The sequence below is a fragment of the Canis aureus genome, chromosome 3 (genome assembly GCF_053574225.1).
Source record: "Canis aureus isolate CA01 chromosome 3, VMU_Caureus_v.1.0, whole genome shotgun sequence".
Taxonomy (NCBI): Eukaryota; Metazoa; Chordata; class Mammalia; order Carnivora; family Canidae; genus Canis; species Canis aureus.
The window spans coordinates 27,171,186-27,194,637 of NC_135613.1; the positions used below are offsets into that span (position 1 = coordinate 27,171,186).

At 42.9% G+C, this 23,452-nt stretch overlaps 1 long non-coding RNA gene across 4 annotated transcripts in view; it reads right to left on the reverse strand.

Moving 5' to 3' along the window:
• Positions 1-63: 63 nt before the first annotated feature.
• LOC144310420 (uncharacterized) overlaps positions 64-23,452 on the reverse strand; it is a 61,884-nt gene continuing 38,495 nt past the window's right edge. For 2 of the 4 annotated variants that reach the window (XR_013376140.1, XR_013376138.1), the window contains 2 exons: positions 21,736-22,136; positions 2,900-6,872 (listed from right to left, as the gene is read on the reverse strand). This is a non-coding gene — a long non-coding RNA (uncharacterized LOC144310420). Of the gene's footprint in view, positions 1,235-2,899; positions 6,873-20,468; positions 20,733-21,735; positions 22,137-23,452 lie in introns of those variants that run through there. The other 2 variants (XR_013376139.1, XR_013376144.1) reach the window with 2 other exon arrangements.

Genomic DNA, 23,452 nt, shown 5'->3' on the forward strand with positions numbered 1-23,452 from the left:
TGCATTTTGAACCTCATCTGCTTATCCTAATTTTTAAAAATATTTTACTTATTTATGAGAGACACGGAGAGAGGCAGAGACACAGGCAGAGGGAGAAGCAGGCTCCATGCAGGGAGCCCGACGTGGGACTCGATCCCGGGACTCCAGGATCACACCCTGGGCCGAAGGTGGCGCTAAACCGCTGAGCGAGCCGGGCTGCCCTGAATGGAAATTTCTAACACGTAACCACTGTATATACAATTAATTCATTTAAAACATAAAAATTTCAAATTATTTTAATCTTTTATTTTAAGAATGTCCATTGATTAGTAAACTTTTTTTTTTTAAAGAGTATATTTATTTATTCATGAGAGACGCAGAGAGAGAGGCAGAGACACAGGCAGAGGGAGAAGCAGGCTCCATGCAGGGAGCCTGATGCAGGCCTCGATCTTGGGACTCCGGGATCACGCCCTGGGCTGAAGGCAGGCGCTCAACCACTGAGCCACCCAGGTGTCCCGAATTAGTAAATTTTTATAAAGTAAACTTTATCATGAAATCTAACAGAAAAGCGCATGTGACAAAGTTAACAGCTCAGGGATTTATCACACACGAGTTACCACAGGCAGGTCTGGAGCAGACTCTCCAGCTCCCTAGAAATCCCCCTCGTGCCTTCTGTCACTACCCCTTCTCTCAACCCCTGCCAAGACGTAATCACCATTTTGACCTTTATGTCCATTGCTTTCTGGTTTTTTCTGTCGCTGTAACATCCACACGTGAGTCAGTTTTGTTGCCTGCAAAAGCTGCTAGTTTACTGGGAAGGTGGTCCCAGGAAGCAGGCATGACATGGGGGGAGGAGAAGAGCTAATAATGCAGATGTAAATGACCCAGGTAGGTCACCCACGCGGGCCACGGGGCTCAGTCCTGTCGGGCCTCTGAGAAGCCCGATGATGTCCTACAGGAGGATGGCAGCTGGGACATTTATCTAGCAGCTCCCTGTCCCCTCTGTCTGAGGGATCTCTGGTTGGAGGCATTAACCGCTCTGCGTTGTGGCCGCAGGGTTCGGAGGAAGAGCAAGTCCTCAGGGTGCTAGGGAAATCCCAGCAGCTGGAGCTGGGAGCTGCCTGCCGAGCTGCCGGTGAACCCAGGTGAGCCAAGGAGATGCACAGCAGAGCTGCTTGGCGTGTCCAGATGCTGCCAGATGCGGAGATGGCCCCAGACTTACATCAACGCACTGCTTCCTCATCTGGAAGTCTTACTACCAAGAGAAAAAAAAAGGCAACGAAACTAAGCAGGGCATTTCGTGAGGCTGACGCGAGCTCCTTGGTCCAGGCGGACGGGAGGCAGCCTGCAGGCCCCCCGCCCCCCCCCCCCCCCCCAGTAGCTCCGGGCCGCGGTGTGCATCCCTGGAAGCTACAGTTTCGCTTAGCTTTGGGTGTTGGAATCAGAAGCGTGTGCTCTTTTGTGTCTGGCTTTTTCTGTTCATTCTGATTCTGAAGGGTTGTCTGTGTTGCTGCGGCCCTTAGCTCATTTTCAGAGCTGCATGTGTTGTAGGAACCCTCAGGCATTTATCCATCCTTCTGTTGACATTTGGGCTGGTGCTAGCTGAGGGTTATTATGATCATGCGCTTACGGACGGCGTGATACGTGTCCTTGGTGGACGAATATACACATTTCTGTTGAGTATGTATCCAGAAGTGGCATTTGGGGGGAAATGTATGATTGCCTTTAGTAGATAATTTTATTTATTTATTTATTTATTTATTTATTTATTTATTTATTTATTATTTTTTTTTTTTAGTAGATAATTTTAAACAGCTTTGCAAAAGGTTGTACAGACTTACCCTCCAAACAGCAGCGTGTATTGCTCACAAGTCTGGTACTATTTGTCTTTTACTTTTGCCATCTGGTAGACATACACGGGTGTGTAGAGGTGGTTATAATTTACACTTCTCTATGACTAATGAGGTTGGGCATCTCTCTGTGTGTCCATTGGTCATCTCAGGATCTCCTAAGGTACCTGGTCAAGATTTTTTCCTCGGATTTCTATGAGGTCAGCTGTCTTTCTTATTGAAATTCACTCAGATTGTCCATGTTTTGACCATTCCTCTTTCCCAACGTGAGCTTCAGAAGTTATACGTTTCCCTATGAGCACAACTTTAGATACATTCCACACATTGTGACACGCTGGGTTTTTTTTCATTATTTATGTTAGACATTTTGGCAAGACATCCAAGTGACAAAATATGGCTCAGAGTCAGACACAAGGGCTGGGGACTCCTCCATGCTTGGGGATGGATTTTGAGCGAGGGAACAGATCTACTTCTGGTTCCAGTCTGGTGCTGCCGGTGGGGCTGGAGGAGGGCAGGCTGATGGGTCCCCTGATGCACTAAGTGCCAGCTAACTACTGTCTGGCTGCCAGGGAGCCTTCTGCTGTATCCCCCTGTTCTCTAAACTCTGTTCTACTGCCTACTTCATCCCTCCACTCAGATACACATCCAAATCGGCTCCTCAAACTCGCCAAGTCCGAAACCCAAGCCCTTGACTTCCTCCCCCAGATCTGCTTCTTGCTTATGAACTACCACAGAAAACTTAGACGGCATTTAGGGGCCCACTGAGATTTGGGGTGGAAGTATCACTTGCTTCGGCAGGAGCGCCCTAAGGCAGGAGGTGATCCATTCTCCACAGCAGAGATGGGCTGCCCCTTCTATATCCCTCTGGCCATTTCCCACATCATGAAGCCTGAACTCTGCCTAATTTTCCAGGCCCTCCATCATCTGCTTCCCTCATCTCTCTCCTGGACCTGCACTCCCTTCACCTGGCCCCCACTTGGGTGCGAATATCCTCTGCTCTTTCCCAGCTCCGGGCCCATTCCTGGCAAGTGAGCGCCCAAATCCTCCCAATCCTTGCCGTGTTCCCTCATTCCCCTCGTTTCCCCTCATCTGCCTCCTCGGGGTTGCTTGCCTACCCCACCTGATCTCCCGCCTCATAACACAATGGCTCCCACTGCTCAACGCTGTTTCGGCTCTGGTTATCTTTTGTCCCTGAGCAAATCAGTTGGCCCCGTGAGCTTAGCACACCCTCATTCTTGGTCAATTCTGCCAGCTTGTTAAATGACAGGGACTGATTTCTGACATCAAAGAACGAGTTATTTTAGCTTCACAGAACCTCCTCTCCTCCCCTCTGCAGGGGGGACATTGTCCCTGCACTTGATTTCTTTACACAGTCAGTGGCTGCCCAAGGCCAGGAGACCTTCCCATCTTTGGCCTAAATGTCTTCTTGGCCACAGGGTAGCCTGCAATAAGCCCCAGGGAACAGAGACAGACTTCTGTCTCCTTTTCTTCTGTGCTCTTGGGCGGTGGTTCTCACACTTTGGTGTGACTATGACCTACCTGGCGTGCTTTTAGAAATGCTTGTTAGGATTCCTGCAGAGAGTCTGACTCGGCAGGCCTGGGATGGTGAGTTTGACAAACGTCCCACTGCTTCTGGACAGATGGCACCATGGCCACACATGAGACACCAGGCTCCTGCAAGTTTTGGAAGGGCTTAACGGCTCTGGTTCTTGGAACTTCTTTTCACACACAGCCTCTTCTGTCCTAGCTTTGAATGTACTTGCTGTGCTATATTTCCTTGTAGGTGTCCCTCAGTGATCATCAAAAACTTGAACTGGTTTGGAACAACTGCCTCTGGGCTCCTGGGCACCCCCTACAGAGGCAAGTTCGGACCTCTGACCCAGGTCTACCTGGGCTCCTGAACACCATTTATGCATCCTTTCAGTGACTGATGCAGCTACTGGGTGCCAACCAGGTTGGGGTCTTGGCTGTCTAGACGTAATGACTTCAACAGCTATGGGGCTGAAAAGGAGTTAATACATGACTCCGATTCCAGTAGTTAGCAATTGGCATGGTTCTCCCCGAGAGGAAGCATCTGGTTTAGATCATGGTTCGAACGGAGCATGCAGTTATCAAATGTAGCACAAGAGAAAGGAATGCTTAAATGTTGATCCTAATTTTATTTCTAGAAGCTTAAGGGAAGAAAGAGGTGCATGTTTATATAGTTTGTATATGCAAAGAAAAGGTCTGGAACGATACTCTCTGAACTACCCTAGTGTCTACCTTTGGCAGTGGCATCTGGACGGGACAGGTGACATTGGCCTTCTATACTAATTCAGCCACCTTGGCACTCTTCATGGGGTGGTTGTTGTTCTACAATGAACACCTGCTACTTTATAATAAAATAAGTTAAAAAGCAGAAAACCCAGCACAGTCTCTTTAAATACACATCCAATAGAAGTCCTTGGTGTTCTGTGTAATGAAAGTAGTGAAGCGCAGTGTCAACTGCTCTCTCTTGAGTTACTGCATTCACCTACGACTGGGATGTTTCCAAAGGGGCTATGACTTAGAACCAAACCATGAATCTCCTCATGACAGAGGAAGGATCTTGGAAGTCATTACAAGCTTGTTCCTGTTGTCCAGGAAGGGACTCCTGCCATAATTTATAGAGTAGTAGAAATGAAAGATTTCTGGGTGACCCTGGACTCCTATTGCTATTTTTGCACAATATGAAGCGCATCGTTTCCTGACTTCTAATTTTCCCAAAAACCTCACTTAGGTGCTTTTGAACTTGGATGGAACAGAAGGTCGAGCTCTCGCTGGCTCCATCCCGGAGCGTTATCTCCACCATTTGAACACCGAGGGCTTTGTCTTCATTTCCACTTGACTAGCAAGGTCACGGGGCCCCCCCTACCCCCAAATCTCCACTCTGCCCTCCCACCGTGATGTTCCTTCTGTCAGGAGGCATTTGGTATTAATTCACCCGCTTTGTCTTCCCCTCAGAGAACCCGCCTCCCCGCACATTCATTGCCTCCCTCCCTGGGCTTCACTGAGGCCGACAGTTGACTTGCCAACAGACAGACACCTCATTATTTACCGTGTTTGAATCGGGACTATTTTTCTGTTTCTTGGAAACCTCCCTCAAGAGCTCCATAATCTTTTCTCTGATGAAAACAGTCGCTCCTGCTGAGCGAAATTCCACTTACGGCCCCAACACAGCCTACGTTGTTCTCCTTCTTAAAGAGATTTTTTTTACTCCATTTAACTTGTTTTTCAACTCAGCTCAATGGATCAGACTTACCCATTCAGGAGGAACCTGCTCAACAGCCGTTGTCTCTTTCAAATAAAATTAGATTCTTTACTCAAGGGCCTACATTATAGAAGCAGCCAACTTAATAACTTTGAGGTTGCCGCCGGCCAGCCATAGGGGTTGACGAATCCTGCTCAGCTTGAGTGGGTTGCCCACCCTGGCCAAGGCTGTATATGCTTCATGCAAGTCGCCCCAAGGACGCTGCCCCCATTGCTTCCTGGGAGAAGTACCACTAGATATGATGGGTGCCATGTTGCTGGCTCCTTCACAGACTGGGAGAGGCCAGGGGCTGGGGAGGCCTCTGAAGGTGGTGAGAACTTTTGTCAACCCCATTGAGGACTCTGAGCAGGAGCTCAGAGAGGATTCTTCATCATGCAAACCACTGGACATGTCATTTCCGGATAATTCTAGAGGTGTAAATCATCTTTAGATGCTCTGCTCACTTCTTGTGAAAACTCTTTCACTCTTGGAAGGTAGATAGACTTCAAGGTGTTTGGTGAAAAACTGAGAGTGTAAACTCATCAACCATATTTCTCAAGAGGTTTAACATTAGTTAACATTTTTAATTGCTTCCAGGTCAATTCTTGACCCTGTTCCAATCATGATCAAGGGCTTTGGGGTTTGGGATGCCTGGATGGCTCAGTGGTTGAGCATCTGCCTTCGGCTCAGGGTATGATCCCGGGGTCATGGGATTGAGTTCCGCATCCAGCTTCCTACAGCTTCTCTCCCTTGCCTATGTCTCTGCCTCTGTGTCTCTCATGAATAAATAAGTAAATAAATAAATAATCTAAAAAAAAAAGAAAAAGAAAGGGTGGCAGTGTGAGAGTTTCTTCTCCCCCACTGCCAATATACTTTCTTAGGCCTTGGTAGGACCCTCTTTTCCCGGCCATGGAGTAGGACACAGGCGGGAGCCCATCTTCCCCATGCAGCTCAGCTTACCTACATGAGGGCTTCAGTGGGTCCTGAATCCATGCAGAGTGTGTCCCCGTATCCCTGTCTGGCTACCTGGGCGAGCTCCTTGAACTTCAGGAGCAGATCTTGTGCACCTGTGTCCCCGAGACTCAGAACAGGTGCTTGACACGCTGTGAATGAATGAGCCGGCCTGAAGTGATGTAGTTCCTTCATTTTTTGTCCAGATGTCTTCACCCCAAGGAACCAGTTCTAAGTGAGGGCAGGGCTTCCCCTCCATCCTTGCTCTACTCTGGCCATCTTTTATGGCATCCTCTCTCCACTTTCATAGTTTTGTCACCTAGATTGGTCAAAATCCACCCTACCTACTTCATTAGCTGTCCTCACACTTCCTATAAATTTTGTGATGTTTGAACACTGAATTTTTCTGGAAAAGGACAATGTTGGAGAACATTTGCTTTGGAAGTACAGTGATATGAAGAAGGTAAGGCAACCAAATGATGATAGTATTCAAGTCCACCTGCCCCCCGCCCCCAGAAGTTCTCTCGCTGAAGTTCATGCCTGGCCATCTGAGAGTGCTGTGACTCCTTGGAGGAAGGACAGGTGAGAAGCCTCTGCGACGAGATTTTACCTGAAAATGTGGTCAGAATTCCATTGCGGTGCCAAGTGAACAGAGCTCCAGCTCTGTCGCTTTTTATAAATAAACCCGTAAACACCCCTCATCTTCAAAAGGGTCATGTTGCCAGCCTGACACAGACTTTCCGGCTCACTTCTAAGCCCCATTGCTGCCAATTTTCCAGTTTGAAAAGAGGGAAGCTCCATAAAAGGCTTCCTTTCCATTTGCCCTGTGGAGGAGGATGGAACACATGGTGAGTCGGAAGCTATGAACAAAATAAGTTTATAAAAATTCCAAATAAAGCAGCACCTCAGCTGCAATTAGACTTAACATGGCAAAGTTGCCAGCCCTGCGTGGGTTGATGTCACAGGGAAAGGCTCAGCTGGGATGACGGCAGGACAAACTTGGAGACACACGACTCAGGAGAGGACACTCTTGGGCATGAAATGGCAGATCCACCGAACAAACGATTACAGTAAGAGAGCTCAGCACACCGTCTGTCCCACTCTCCTGCTGTCCAGAAACTCAAGAACAATGACAAGAAAGAAGATGCAAAGTAATAATTTCTATTTAGGGACACCTGAGTGGCTCAGCAGTTGAGCATCTGCATTCGGCAGGTCATGATCCCAGGGTCCTGGGATCGAGTCCCACACTGGGCTCCCTGCATGAAGCCTGCTTCTCTCCCTGCCTATGTCTCTGCCTGCCTCTCTGTGTCTCTCATGAATAAATAAATAGATCTTTAAAGTAACAATAATAATTTCTATTTAGATTCCATCTTGTATATTGTTAGTGAAGGAGGTCAGGACACGCTACCCCAAAATGTGCTGCTTTCATACAGTGATATTTTGAGCTGAAGGCACTTGCAAAACAGCACACGCTGGGAGAGGCTTCTTCTGGAGCCCCATCTCCAGCCTGAAGACAGGTCCTCCTCGGCTGTCATGTCCCCTCAGGAGTCCATCAACTGAGGAGGAGGGACTTGTGTCCCAGGAGAGGAGACCAGAAGTCCACGCCACACACAGACAGACTTTGTCACAAACGATCACACCTCCCATCTGTTCTCCCAAGGGCCCCTTCATCCTTCCTGAAAATCATTTATTTTCCTGAGAGGAAAATCCTCTCAGGGCCTCCTGAGAGGCCCACCTTCCCTTCTCCTTCCCCTACTAAGACGTTACATACACTTTCAAATCTTACCTTCTATTTGGGTAGTCCCTTTTTCACCCCTGGGATGCCTTGTGTGCATAATACTAAAAATTAATACATTTGTATACCTTTCCTCCTGTTGATCTACCTGTTGTTTGTTTATCTCATAGACCCAGATATGGATACTAGGAAGGTAGAGGGAGTGTCCTTCCTCCCCCATATGACATCCATGTGGGATTTTTACACATACACACACACACTTAAAAGATAACCAATTTTATAAAAGAAAGTTAGAGGCTGGTCTCACATATAAATGAATATACAAAAATCCTAAATAAAATCAATGGATACAATAATGTATTGGAAATATCCAAGGAATGTAAGGATTTTTTTCAAAATTTTCAATTGAGATGCAATTCACAGACCATAAAACTCACCTATATAACATGTGCAATTCAGTGGTTTTAGTATATTTGCTAGGTTGTGCAACTATTACCACTGACTAGATCTAAAATATTTTCATTGCTCCAAAAGAAATCCTATACCCATCATCAGTCCCTCTCCATTCTTCCTTCCCCTCTTCCCCTAGAAACTACAATGTATTCTTTGTCTCTATGGATTTGTCTAGTCTGAACATTTTGTATCAAGGTAATTGTACAAGACTTGGCTGGCTTCTTTCACTTATTGTAATGTTTCCAGAAACCACCCACTTTGTAGCTGGTATCAGCACTTCATCCCTTCTTATGGCTGAATGATATTCCAAATCATATTTATCCATTCATTAGTTTATGGACATTTAAGTTGTTTCTACTCTGTGGCTAGTATGAATAATGCTGCTATGAACATTTGTCTAGTAGTTTTTGTGGGAACGTATGTTTTCAATTCTTTTGGATATAAACCCAAGAGTGGAATTGATGGGCCTATGGTAATTCTATACTTAACTTTTGAGGAGTTGCCAGACTGCTTTCCAAAGAGGCTGCATCATTTATTTTACATCCCCACTAATAATGTGTGAGGGTTCCAGTGTCTCCACATTCTCAATACTTGGGTGTTTTTTTTTTCTGTTTTAAAAATTATACTCATCCTAATAGATGTGAAGTTAGTATCACATTGTTTTTCTTTGTATTGATATGCATAATGACTAATTTCCCTAATGATTAAGCATCTTTTCACATCCTTATTGACCATTCTTGTTTGGAGAGGTGTCTGTTCAAGTCCTTTGCTCATTTTTAAATTGGGTTGTCTTTTTTATTGTTGAGTTGTAATATATTCCAGGGGTTAGAGACTTTCTTATCACATATACATTTTGTAAATTCTCCCCCATTTTTTGTAGGTTGTCTTTTCACTTTCTTTATAGTTTTTTGATGCATAGAAGTTTTTAATTTTTACCATGTCCAAATTATCTATTTTCCTTGGTTGTTTGTCCTTTTGGTTATCCTAAGAAACTGTTGCTTAATCCAAGGTGATGAAGATCTATACCTACGTTTCCCTCTAAGAATTTCATAGTTTTAGCCCTAACAGTTAGATCTTTGATTCATTTTGAGCTAATTTTGTATATGGTGTGAGATAGGGGTTCAAATTTATTTTTTTTTGCACATAAATATCCAGTTGTTTCAGCACTTATACAATTTGTTGAAGAAATTAGACTTTCCCCATTGAATAGTCTTGACACCTTTGTCAAAAATTAATTGACCACAGATGTATGGTTTTATTTCTAGCCTCTCTGTGCTATTCCATTGGTCTACATGTCTATTCTATCCCAGTATCACACCGTCTTGATTACTTCAGCTTTGTAATAGGTTTTGGAGTAGAGAAGTATAAATTCTTTATCTTTGTTCTTTTGTTTCAAGATTATTTTGGCTATCCTTATCCTAGGTCTGTCTCTTGTTAAAAAAAATAATAATAAAGGCATTTGGGACTTTGATAGGGATTGTGCTGAACCCAGAGAAAATGTGCTTCAAAAATGAAGGCAAGATAAAGACATTTAAGACAAATAAAAACTGAGATGATTTCCCATCAGCAGGTTCATATTAAGGGAAATATTAAAGAGGATTATTTTAGCAGAAGGAAAATTATCTGAGAAGGAAGCATGGAGAAATAGAAAGGAAGGAAGGAAGAGCTTCAGAAGACTAAAAATGTGGGTAAATCTAAATGAATATTGGTATATAAAATAATGTTTATATATATTTTATATATATGGTATATAAAATAATGTTATTTTATATACTGATATGTAAATAATGGTTTGTCATTGGAGGTCAAAACATATGGAAGTATAAATAGAATTAAAATATGTGGCAACAAGAGCACAAAAGTTGAGAAATAGGGTAAATACAAAGTGTTGCACTATCTGAGAAGTGGTGAAATTATGACTTACATTAGACTTTAACAAAGACCGCAAGATGTAATCTCTAAGGTAACCAACAAAAGAACAGTACAAAAATGTATAGCAAGTTACTTGGGGTGGGGGAGGGAGGAAATAAAAAATGAACCAAAAAAAGAAAACAAAAGGAGAAAAAAAGAACACAGATGAAACAAATAGTAAAATGGTAGATTTAAGCCCACCTATACCAGTCATACGTCAAATGTAAAAACACAAAATGCACCAATTAAGAGATTATCATTAATTAAAAAATTATCAGACTGGATTAAAAGAAACCTTCAACAATATACTGCTAACAAGAGATACACCTTAAATATAATGATATAGATAAATTGAAAGTAAAATGGATAGGAAAAGACACAGCACAAAAAGCCTAACTGTAGAAAGTCTAACTGTGGAAAGCTGATGTAGCTATTTTAACAAAAGTGCCCTTTGAACTATATGGTTTTGAACTGCTTGGGTCCATTCATGTGTGGAGTTTTTTCAATAAATACAGTCTAGTAGAATAAATGTATTTTCTCTTTCTTATGATTCTCTTAACATTTCTTTTCTCTAGATGACTTTATTGTGAGAATACAGTATATAATACATAAATAAAATATGTGTTGACCAAGTTATTGGTAAGGCTTCAGGTCAGTAGTAGGCTATTAGTAGTTAAGTTTTTGGGAGGAGTCAGGAGTAATATATGGATTTTCTACTGCACAGGGCAGGGTGACAGAATCAGTACCCCTACCCCTCAAGTTGTTAAGAGTCAACTATAGTAGGCAGGGTAGGCTTTACATCAATGAGAATTGTTACAGTTACTGAGGAACATTTCATAATAATAAAAGAGTCATTCCATCAGGAAGACTTAAAAATGCTAAATTCTAACGCATGTAATACAGCAATCCCAAAATATATTGAACAAAAATGGACAAATTTATGGGAAATAAACAAATCCACCTTTACAGTGGAAGATTTTAACACACCTCTCTTCATAATGAATAGACAAAGAAGATAATATAATCATTAAGGAGACAGAAGACTTTATTAACCTAATTAACAAATCTGGCCTGATATTTACAGAACTGTCTCCAACCGCAGAACATGCATCCCTTTCAAGCGCATCTGGGGCACTGACAAATATTGACCAAATGCTGCACCTGCGTGAGAGTTGTTACACATTTAAAAGGATTCAACTGTAGGCATAATATTCTCTGAAAATAGTAGAATTAAACTAGAAATCAACAGCAAAAAGTCAATAGAAAATTCCCCCGAATCTGGAAATTAAATGATTTATTTCTAAATAACTAGAATCAGAGAAGAAAGCTTACTACAAACAACTTGGAACATATTTTGAACTGAATGAAAATGATTATACCATACCCTAAAACCATGTTGAAGGGAAGGACTTAGAGTCTTCAGTGAGTGTGTGCCACAGAGAAGAAAAGACTGACAATCAAGACCTAAATATTCAACTAAAAAAGTTAGAGAAAGAATGGAAAATTAACACCTCCTAAACAAAAGGCATAAACAATAAATGTAAGGCCAAACGTTAGTAAAAATAGAAAATGTAGGAGAAAACAAGAATCAGCAAACCTCAAGCTGATTTCTTGAAAAGATTCATCTGGGAGGAATTATCAAGAAAAAAGAATATCCAAGTAACCAGTATCTGGAAGAAATAAAATCCATGGCTATAGTTCCTACAGATGTTAAAAAGATAAAAATATATAACGTTATGCCAATGAACCTGAAAATTAAGAAAAAAATTCCCAGGAAAAAAACCATACCCTAAACGTAGGTAGCCCACAGCTATCAAAGAAAGTGAATTCATCATTTTAAATCTTCCCACAGAAAAACTTCAGGCCCAGATGACCTCATCAGTAAATTCTTTTGAACATTTAAGGAAGATAAAACACTGACAGAAAAAAAAATCCCAATTCATTTTGTCAGTATCAACTCAGTGCTAAAGCCTGGTGTTAAAAGAAAGAAACATCTCTCTTGTCATTATTGTTTATAAAGCCTAAACAGCAATCCTAAACTAGAACCAATTTAGATATAAAGATTAGATATAAAAGTTAATATATCATGACCAAATTGGGTTTGTTTCAGAAATGCAGGGTTAGTTTGCTATTCAAATTCACCACCTTCTAAGAATAGGAGAAGTCATAGGATCATCTCAATATATGGTGAAAAATCATTTGATAAAATTTAATGGCCCTTCAGATTTTTAAAATTTATTCTTTTGAGACACAGAGAGAGAGAGAGCATGAGCAGGGGAGAGAGGCAAAGGGAGAGGAAGAAGCAGATTCCCTACTGAGCAGGGAGCCTGATTTAGGGCTCAATTCCAGGACCCTGAGATCACGACCTGAGCCGAAGGCAGATGTCTAACCATCTGAGCCACCCAGGTGTTCCTAATATCCTAGTAAGTGAATTTAAAAATAAGGTAGCATTTACAAGTTTCAAAGAACATCAAAGACACAGGAGAAAATCTAATAAAAGAAGTTAATGATCTGTATATAGAAAACTACAAAACATTATTGAGATTAAAGAAAGAAGACTTAACTAGAAGCATTATCAGCAATAGCCAAACTATGGAGGGAGCCCAGATGTCCATCGACAGGTGAATGGATAAAGAAGATGGGTACACACACACACACACACACACACACACAATGGAATATTATTCAGCCATCATAAAGAATGGAATCTTGCCATTTGCAATGACTTGGATAAAGCTAGAGTGTATTATGCTAAGTGAAATAAGTCAATCAGAGAAAGACAAATACCATATACTCTTACTCATATGTGGAATTTAAGAAACAAAATAGGTGAACAAAGGGAAGGGAAAAAAGAGAGAGGGGAGAAAATCATAAGAGACTCTAAACAATAGAGAACAAATGGAGGGTTGATGAGGGGAGGTGGGAGGGGAAGGGGCTAGATGGGCGATGGGCATTAAGGCGGGCACTTGTAATGATGAGCACTTGTTATGATGTTATAAATAAGCGATGAACCACTAAATTCTACTCCTGAAGTTAATATTACATTATATGTTAACTAAAATTTAAATTAAAACTTTGAAAATAAATGAAGAAAAGAAAAGAAAAAACACCTAAGTAAATGTTCATGGGTGAAATACACAATTTTGTAAAGATGTCCATTCTGCCCAGATTGGTCTGCAGATTCAATGTCATCCCAGTGCAAATCTCAGCAGGACTTTGTGTGTGTGTGTGAGTGTGTGTGTGCAAATTGAAAAACAGATTCAAAAATGTATATAAAGGGACAGGTGGCTCAGTGGTTTGAGCGTCTGCCTTCGGTTCAGGGTATGATCCTGGAGTTGTGGATCGAGTCCCACATCAGGCTTTCTGCAGGGAGCCTGCTTCTCCCTCTGCCTGTGTCTCTGCCTCTCTCTGTGTGTCTCTCATGAATAAATAAATACAATCTTTTTTTTAAAAAGTATACAAAAATGCAAAGATTAAGAATATCCAAAATAATCCCAGGACAAAATGTTGAAGGACTCACTCTATCAGATATCAAGGTACTTGAGTTTCTCCAGTCTTTTGCTCTTACACAGAGTACTGTACAAAATTGGTTTTGCATGCATCACTTGGGGGTCTTGGCAGTGTATCTCTGAAGGGATACGGTGTGCTTTGGTGTCTTCTCCTATGACTAAAAGCCACTTGCATTTTTAGTTTACACACTGTGTTCCTAACTCTAGTCATTCTTCTATATGGGTATTGCCCATTTTATTTCTAGAAGTTTTTTTAATTTTAGGTATTAAAACGAACTATATGAAATTGCTATTTTGTTAGATCAAATGGTTAAATATCAGTAATTTCAGGCTTCACCTGATGTATTAATCCATTTGTCTGCAATAAAAACTGTAAATTTTCCTGCACTTTGTTGTTTGTGATTTTGCTTGGCTTATGATGCTTTTGGCCATGCAAATTTTATCACTTTTATGTGAATACATTAATCAGTCCTTTTCCTTATTGCTTCTGGGATTTGAGGCAGAGTTAGAAAGTTTCTTGGTTATAACTCTTAGTTTATAAAGAAACTTCCCTATATTTTCTTCATTTTACATCTAAATCTATGATCCATTTGGAATATGTTCTGGTGTGTAGTATTGAGAGATAGATTTTTTCAAATACCTTCCAGTATGTCAATAACATATATCACATTTTTCCACTGATTTGAGATGCCACCTCAATCTATACCAAATTTCTGGGGTCTATTCATTTGGGTCTATTTCTGGTTTTTCTAGCCTGTTTTATTTGTCTCTATATATGTTCATACTCATACCACCTTGTTTTTATTGTAGGGGCTTTATAAATGTGCTTTAATACCTGGATATGCTAGTCAAACTCCCAACAGTGCATTCCTTTTTTTTTTCTTTTAAAGATTTATTTATTTGAGAGAGAGGGAGTGCTCACACAGAGAGGTGGATAAAGGGAGGGAGAGAATCTCAAGCAGACTCCCTACTGAGGTGGGAGCCCAATGTGGGGCTCGATCACATGACCATGAGATCACTACCTGAGCTGAAATCACAAGTTGGTCACTTAAGTGACTGAGCCACCCAGGTGCCCCAAACACTGCATTTCTTTTCCTGGCTTTTCTTTGTTTGTTTATTCCTCTTCATGACATTATAATCAACAACTCCAGAAACCAACATGATATTCTTATTGGGGTTGTGCCATAAATCAGCTTAGGGAGCATTGGGCTTTCTATTTCCTCTCCAGTCAGTTTTGGCAAGTTATATTTTTTTCCAGAAATTTGCCAATTAATCGGTATTTATCTTCATTGGCATAAAGTTTTTATAATATTGTCTTTCTATATTTTACATTTCTGTTGATTTGCAGTTTTGCCCTTTTTTCATCCTTTGTGTTGTTTACTTTTTTCCTTATCTTTTTTTTTTTTTTGAGCAATTTTTTCCAGTGGGTGGGTTGTCAATTTTCTTTGAATTTTCAAAAGGTAAATGCTTGTTCTGTGTGTTTGTCTCTTATTTTTCAGTGTGCGTTTCACTCATTCCTTTTCACCTATTTTTATGTTTACTGTTATAAGTGTTCAATGCTATAACTTTGCTCCAGGTTTTAGGTTTCTGTCACATACATTTTGATATGCTGTGTTTTCCTCATTGTTCTTTTTAAGTTGTCCTGCAATTTCATTTTATGCTTCTTCATTGACCTGAGTTATCAGAAGTGTTTATGTTTCCAGGGGAAAGGTCCTTTCATTTATTTGTCATTAATTTCTACTTTTATGGCATTAAGGTCATTTCACAAACGAGGCCCAGAGAAGTCAAGTGACTTGCCCAAGGTCACACAGTTAGTAAAAGGTGGGGCTGGAATGAAAACTCAAAGTCCATTTCCCTACCACTGCCCTTCCCTGCCTCTATGGCTCACAGATAGATATGCTATTTAATCATTACCAGCACAATTCCAGCAGGTGTCATTATGAGACAGTGAAGTTTAGTTAACAAACCTATAATGGAATATTAAAATTTAATTTCTGTTGGTAGGAAATTATGATGTTGTCAGTAGTAAAAATTAAGTTGGGGGGATTTTTCTTGATACACACTCAAGTTACTCTTGATCTGGGTTTCCTCAAAAGCAGAGCCTGAGAAATGTTTACTTGGGAGTATAAACCCTGGAAGCAGAAGTAAGGGTAGGAGAAGCAGACATAAAAGAGAGGAAAGCCAATTCGAGGATGTGTCACCGAGTTGGCCAGGGGGGTCTCCATTTGGTGGGACTCTGAGGAGCCTCATGAAATCAGTCTTAGAACTTTTCTCATGGGGAAAGAAGGGGGAGGAATGTACCCACCAGCTCCTGTCCACCATTGATCAGGGGTAGACCACAGCTCTGTCTCCCTACACCTCTGGGCTGGATGGGGGTCAGAGCTGATAGCCCCCCCCCATATCACCTGCTACCAAGGATACCCATGTGGGGGATCCCTGGGTGGCGCAGCGGTTTGGCGCCTGCCTTTGGCCCAGGGCGCGATCCCGGAGACCCGGGATCGAATCCCACATCGGGTTCCCGGTGCATGGAGCCTGCTTCTCCCTCTGCCTGTGTCTCTGCCTCTCTCTCTGTCTCTGTGTGTGACTATCATAAATAAATAAAAATTAAAAAAAAAAAAAAGGATACCCATGTGGGCTTGAGATAGGACAACTCCCCAGCTAACAAAGCTAATAGAAATCAGCTCAGAACCAATCGGGTAGAGTAGGAAGGAAGGTGGAGAGGATTTGAAATGGAAGCCAGAAGTAGATGCTTAAAAAAAATTTTTTTTTGATGCAAATCTTCAAAATTGTTGGTCTAGTGGAAAGTATGAGTCCCTATTTTGAAGGGAATGACCATTATTATCAAAATGGATATGGGAAGCTTACAATTTCATCATGACCATGGAACATGCCATATTTAACTAAATTTGCTTTGTTTTTGTCTCTGTGTGTGTGTCAGAGGTGAGAAGTTCAGACCACCAGTAAAGACTTGTTATAAATGAGAGAAGGATAAAATGAAAGGATTAGAATCTGTCTTGACAGTGAACTAATCTTGAAACATAGGAGCTAAGTTATCATTGTTTCTATAAACATGCTCCTTTTCCCCCTAAACCAGCTTCTCCTGTTAACCACATGTAGAGACCCACACAAACAGAGGACTTGGTAGCGTTTACACACATTTAATATAGAATCTCTTGGTCTATACATTTAACCTAAGGCTAATTATTCTTTCAAATCCGAAGTTAATGTTTAAAAATCTACACATATCTCTGTGGTATTTATGACTCACTCGTACTGTTAATGCAGGCAGGGAAATAAATAATGTCCAGCAAATAGCTTAATCCACACTCCACTGACACACAATTTCCGTTCTCCACTCAGAGACTTGATGCAATCAGCCTGATTCTCCCCATGAAATAAATGCCTGCGGGTCATTTCATCCATAGTAAGATGGAAAAAGTCACCTTTCCCCTGACACAGATCCCCGCAGGCCCTGTGGCCCTGTGTTGAGATGCTGCTACCATATAAATGCAGGGTGCTGTACTCATCGGCACATGGTCCACTGAGAAGAAGGGGAGCTGGGAACTGGTGGGGTGTCCACCTACAGGCACCCAGAGCACCTGCTGTGCTAGAACTCAGAAGGAATCATTCTCCCTCTCGGTTTAAATCTTGTCTGTGTCCTTCCAAGTTTCACAAGATAACCTTTCTGCCATTCTGAACTTTTGGAAGAGCTCCCATGCTCCCCAACACGGGCTTGAATTCACAATCACACGTGGACTCCAGCATACATTTAAAAGCAGGTGGAAGTTTTTCCTTCACCCTGACTAGTGTCCATATGGAAAGTCACAGAAGCCCCACCTGGGAACATCACTTACAGGAAAAATGTCATCACTGTTATTATTAATATTACTGTAATAATCGCTTCTCAAGAACTCGGTTTCTCATGGAAACCAATGAGTAAATGAGATGCTCACAGGGGAAAACAAAAACCTCAGGGCTGCATTGGACAAGTAGCGCTGGGATTGGTTAAATCAGGGAAAAGCCTATGGAAAACCTTGTCCAATCCCCATCTAGTTACCTCCTTAGCTTCATCTGGAGATGGCCAAAACAGCACAACCAACCTCAAAACACCCCTGGAAGTAACCATCCTAGAACTGGAAGGGTAACAGTGCCTCGTTAAGTCTCTGGGTGACACTCACTCATTGACTCATGTGTGTCATAGTTCATATGAATAAGACTTTCCTGGATTAACTCAGATATAACTCAATTGCCCAGCGAGGAGGAGCAATTTTCATTTACAGAAAACTATTACGACCCATAAAACTCTCTACCCGTGACGCGCACCCATTACTGGTGACCCAGGACTGGCAGTCGCATGCTTCCTGTGTGCCCCATGGGGGCGGCCAGGCTTCCTCCTCCGCTGCATGGAGCCTGCAAGCTGGATGTTGCTCAGCTCTCAACAACTTTCTGATCCTAACGAAGACCATCTCTTTTCGTCACACCAGCGAATGATGCCTGTTGTTCAGAAGTTGGGTGCATTTGTTTAAAAGGTCTGAATAACAACAGATACGAGTTTGACTTTATGGAAGTGTTGATTCTCGCCAATTCTGTTCCCCAGACCCAGTATTGCAAAAACAGAGCGAGTTTTTCTGTGCTGTGTTCTGGGAGACGCGTTGAAATGATTACGTGATCATTCCAATAAAGGCGTCCTCACTTCTTTCCCCATATGAACTTGGACTGGAGAAACCCAATTATCTGCTTCCTGAAAACCTGTATCTGATTTACTTAGCAGCCTTGACTGGAGAAATCTCCCTGCCACCAAGATTGGGGTGCCACTCACCAACTTCACCTGCACTCTTGATCCTGCCAAATGATCCCACCACGCTTGCCTGGCCAGCCTTCCCAGCAAGGACTATTTCTGTGTCCCCTCTCTCAGACACCCAGCAGCCCTCCTTCCCACTCAATTTGTAGCAGGAGACTTGGTTTCCTATTTTACACAGAAAATAGCAGCCAACAGATGCTCTCTGCTGCCAGCCATGAAGCCTGCAAACCGCTTTGTATTTTCTTCTATCTTTTCCTCTGTTCCATCATTCTATCCAAGGTCAAATTCTCTGTCTGCGCACTGACTTATGGCTCTTCTTTTTTTGAGCTCTCCCTCTCTTATCATCAATGTTTTTTAACCCTCAACATCTCTCTCTATGGCCCCTGTGGACCCCGGACCCCATTGCCCCCCCAGCTAGGTCCCCATATCTTTCCTTCATACCCTGACTGCTTGGCACTGTTGTCTGTGACAATGCTTGCTATTGGCTCCTCATTGTTCATTTCCTTTTTTTTTCTTTTGAAAATAACCACCGCCCCCCAGGGTTGATTGGCCACAGCCTGGTGACACTGTGGCCAGTCTCTCTCACCAGCAGGTATGGTCACTCCACTGACTTCCAGCCTGTGGGTCTGAATGGAGGGTATAGCTGCTTCTAGGACATGTCTCACAAAGAAGCTGTTTGGCCTTGGCCTCCTCTTTTCTCTCCTTGAAGACTGGAGGGTGAATATGAGGGTATGACCTGGCTTTGTTAGATGGACATAAAAAACACCCTGGGGACAGCAGAGTGACTTATAGGAGCAGCTCAGTCAAAGGATGATGTCAAGGAACAGAATCACCCAGCTAAGGTGTGCTGGGCTTCGTGTGAGAGAGAATTAGACCTCCTGTCTTATTGGGGTCACTGTGATCCATGTGACAGCAGCTCAACTTGTATCAACATCAAGATGTTGTCTGCCCTCACTTCCATGGACCCCTCAGCCCACGGCAGTCAAGCTGTGCCCACCTGTCACCACAGTCCACACTGAAGCCATCCATAAATGTAGTGGGCACATATCAGTTTCTGGCCTTCCAGCCGGTCCTGACCCCACCGCCCAGAGTCTCCTGCTGGCCGTCACCTCTCCCTGTGGCTCCACCTTGGACCGTCCATGCCTTCCCCCAGCCTCGGGCTGCCACTTGCTGCTGCGTGTTCCTCTCTCCCCCTTCTCTTCTCTCCTTTTCTCACCGCACCCCTCCCAGGGAAGTTCTATCTGCTGCCATGCCTTCAACTGCAGAGACAAGGCTCTGGCCAATTTACACGACAATGGAATTTATTAAAAGGCTATGGAGTAGCTCATAGGGTCAAAGTGAGAGGTGAAGAATCAGAACAAGACTCAGAACAAGAACAGAGATCTAGGAACAGGAACAAAGTGATAATTTCATCACGCTGTTTCCTCTGGGATAACACAGCTCTGGCCATTTGAAACTTGGGTGTGATTCTGCTAAGGATTCCAATTTTAGGGAGAAAGCCTTTGGCCGATCTAACTTATGTCATGCACCCTCCCCTTTGCAGAGAAAGGAGGAATATTTTAACTGAGTTTTTTCAAGACCATATCCTATAAGGGAGGACTAGTGTCCTAACCAATATTGGCATGCTGCGTCAGAAGGGGAGCACCGGGGTGGCTCAGTCTGTTAAATGTCCGACTCTTGATTTCAGCTCAGGTCATGATCTCAGTGTCTTTTTTTAAAATTTTATTTATTTATTCATGAGAGACACAGAGAGGGAGGCAGAGACATAGGCAGAGGGAGAAGCAGGTCCCCTGCAGGGAGCCTGATGCAGGACTTGACCCCAGGACCCTAGGATCACAACCTGAGCTGAAGGCAGATGCTCAACCACTGAGCCACTCAGGCATCCAGTGACCTCAGGGTCTTGAGATCAAGCCCCGCATCAGGCTGTGCACTGGGCAGGGAGCCTGCTTTAGATTTTCTATCTCCCTCTCCCCTCTCCCCGTCACCCTTCATTCGAACTCTCTCTCAAAAAAAAAAAAAAAAAGAATGCCAGCCCAGCAGCAATGATAGTCATTCCAGTCCACTCCCTGACTGCCCAAGGCCCACACATCCTGCTTTATACACAAATAATTCCAGAAGTGTCTGAAATAGAATACAGCTACTATCTATGCAAATGAAAATCAGCCAACTCCCAGTAACTCATACACAAATGTATCCAGCTTCAAACTCAGGATCTGGAGGAAAAAGCCTGCTCTTTCTCTGGTTCTATCACGATCTCATGAGAATATAATGCAAACTGTGGATTAAAGAATATATTTAGCCCCTAAAACATATACATGTAACCCTGAAGTAAAGAGAAAAAGAGGTCAGTTAGAAACCAGAACGCACGCGCGCGCACACACACACACACACACACACGTGCACACAGACGCTCCTGTTCTTCCTTCAGCTGACACCTTTTGCTGGTTCCCCATTCCGAGCTGGTTGGGGTGACTCAAACCTTCTCTGTGGCAGATCTGATCCTGTGGTCATGTCGTCTTTCTAGATGGACCAAGTTATTTTTTTCCATTAGGCCCTTTGGGTACATTATTCCAATGTTAATCTCATCCAGAAACACCCCCACAGACACACCCAGAATGATATTTGACCAAATACCTGGACACACCGTGGCCCATTCAAGTAATTTTACATTCATGTAAAATTAACCATCATTGCAGCATCCTCGAAAGCCAGTGCTTGCAGGGGCCGGTGCACATGATAAGACCAGCGACTCCTGACGGTGGGAGGGTGGGCCATGAACTCTGAGGGCCATAGCCACCACACTGCAGCCTGGCCCTGCTGAAACTCCTTCTCTTACTCTCCAAGCTGATGGCTTTTTGAGTCATCCAGTAAATCGGCAAGAACAGGTCATCCACACGTGCCATAGGTGGCCTCCCAAACCCAAGCATGGGCCTCTTTACATATGTATCCTGATGGCAGGGGACCCAAAGTGCAGCAGCTGCCCCTTCACTTTGGAGGGGAAGTCCTGGCATGCCCCAGACCATCAGACCCCCCAGAAATTTCACAGAGTAGGGACCCCTGCCTCTTTGCAGGGCTTAACCTGCCACCTGCGGACATCCATAGTTCTTAACAACTTACCTGTGACACCTGCTACCTCTTACAGTCTAAGCTGAGAAAGTTAGGGTTATGGCTGTTTGCCTTCCACCTCCCCCCCCCCTCAAAAAAAACCATCAGTGAGTTCAAGATAAATGGTACTTTGTAACACAGGATACGAGGACTATAATACAAGGCACACTTACCATAAGAGAAAAACTAGAAGTGCCCAGTGAGCAAGAAGAAAAATCAGCTTTGTTAGATTATAGCCCCAGATTGAAAATATGTATGCCTCGTGTTTATGGGGCTTTTGAGAAGCCTTTTGTTCTGTCTCATTGACTTGAGTTAATGAGGGTAATGAACTTGGAAGCCGAAAAGAATTACTGCCTGGGCAGCTCTTCCAGGTTCCCGACGTTTCTTTTCATGCGGTCTATTTCCTGGTGGCAATAACATTTGTTTACGTTGAAAATGCGAGAAGACACTTTTATGTCAGCACGTCTCCGTGGTGCCTCGATGCTCGCCCTCGAAGCTCTGTATGTCCCCTCTCTGCGAGGAGCCCAGGCACACGGTGAAAGCAGCTGACTCCAACAGAAGCAGCATTCAGTCGCTGAAAAGGGGAAATGGGACAGATTTATTCCCGTCCCACTTGTCCTCCAGAATGCACAGGGTAATAATAGTCCCAGAAGAGAAGTTTCTATTGCACTGAATATTTTGTCTGGGTTTTGGGGTCAGCGGTTTGGGAACATTAGTTCCTGTGATGCAATTCTAGCAATTGGGACACCTGCATTTTTAACACTTCTAGTGCTTCATCTACAACTATTTCCTCCTCCTTCAAATAAGCCGAGCTGTTATGAATGATCATATGTTAAACATTTTCCAATCTCCACTCTTCAGATCCTGTGGGGAGAGAAATATTTTCAAGGGACTATGGGAAACAAAATTTCAAATGCAGGCTCTGGATAGATACTACTGTATCAACACCATAGGACTACCCGTCCCCCCCCCCCCCCCCCGCCCCCATCCCCAGAGAAACACGGATACCATCGGGAGCACTTTCTTTTCTTTCTTTTTTTTTTTTACATCAGGAGCACTTTCAATCCACATCTGCCCCGGGACAAGTAGCAACTGTCTTGTTTGATTCCCGGGAAGAGTTTTAAAATGTTAATTTTTTAAGGATCGAAGTAAAAACTACCTAAAATCTGTTAAATTTTCTGCTTACATCTTTTTAAAGAGGGTTGTGCTAGAAGGATCCAAGCTTCTTTAGAAGTCCGAAGAGCTCTGGTTTCTAAAATAGTTGACGTTTGAGACAATAGATAAAGCTTCTGGGGAACGCATCAGAGTACCCAATGGATGGAAATCTTCAGCAGTACTCGCAGCAGATAATATTTGTTAGAAGGGAGGCTGGGAACTTTAAGAAAGAATAAAGTGGAAAAATCCTTCCCTTCTGACTAGAAAAACCAGCACGGAGACCTTCCCCATTTTGTGTGGTGACTATAATTCTTCCCATTTTTGTCTTCTTTCTCATGTGGGAAAAAAGAGTTAGGATAGAAAGGAAAATTGATGTGTTTCCTCTGATTAGTTGGGGGCAGTTTGAGAAGAATATCCTCACTAAAGAAGAAAAGTTACTGGCAGATTAAAGAAGTGGATGAAGCCAGCTCGTAGCAACGGGACCCCCAAAAAGCATCCTTGGAGGAGGGCACGGAACAGAAATGATCTGGCCAAGACTCAGTGAGATCAACTGATGGAAATCAAGTGTGAACATAGGAAAAGCGCAGTGTACATTTGTTTTCAAATCTGTTGGAACAGTTGGAAAATGTTTTATTATGAAAAATCTCAAATGCATAGAAAAATAAGAGTGTCTTGATCCCCACGTGCCCATCGTGCAGCTTCAACAATCCTCGACACATGTCCTGCCCTTACCTC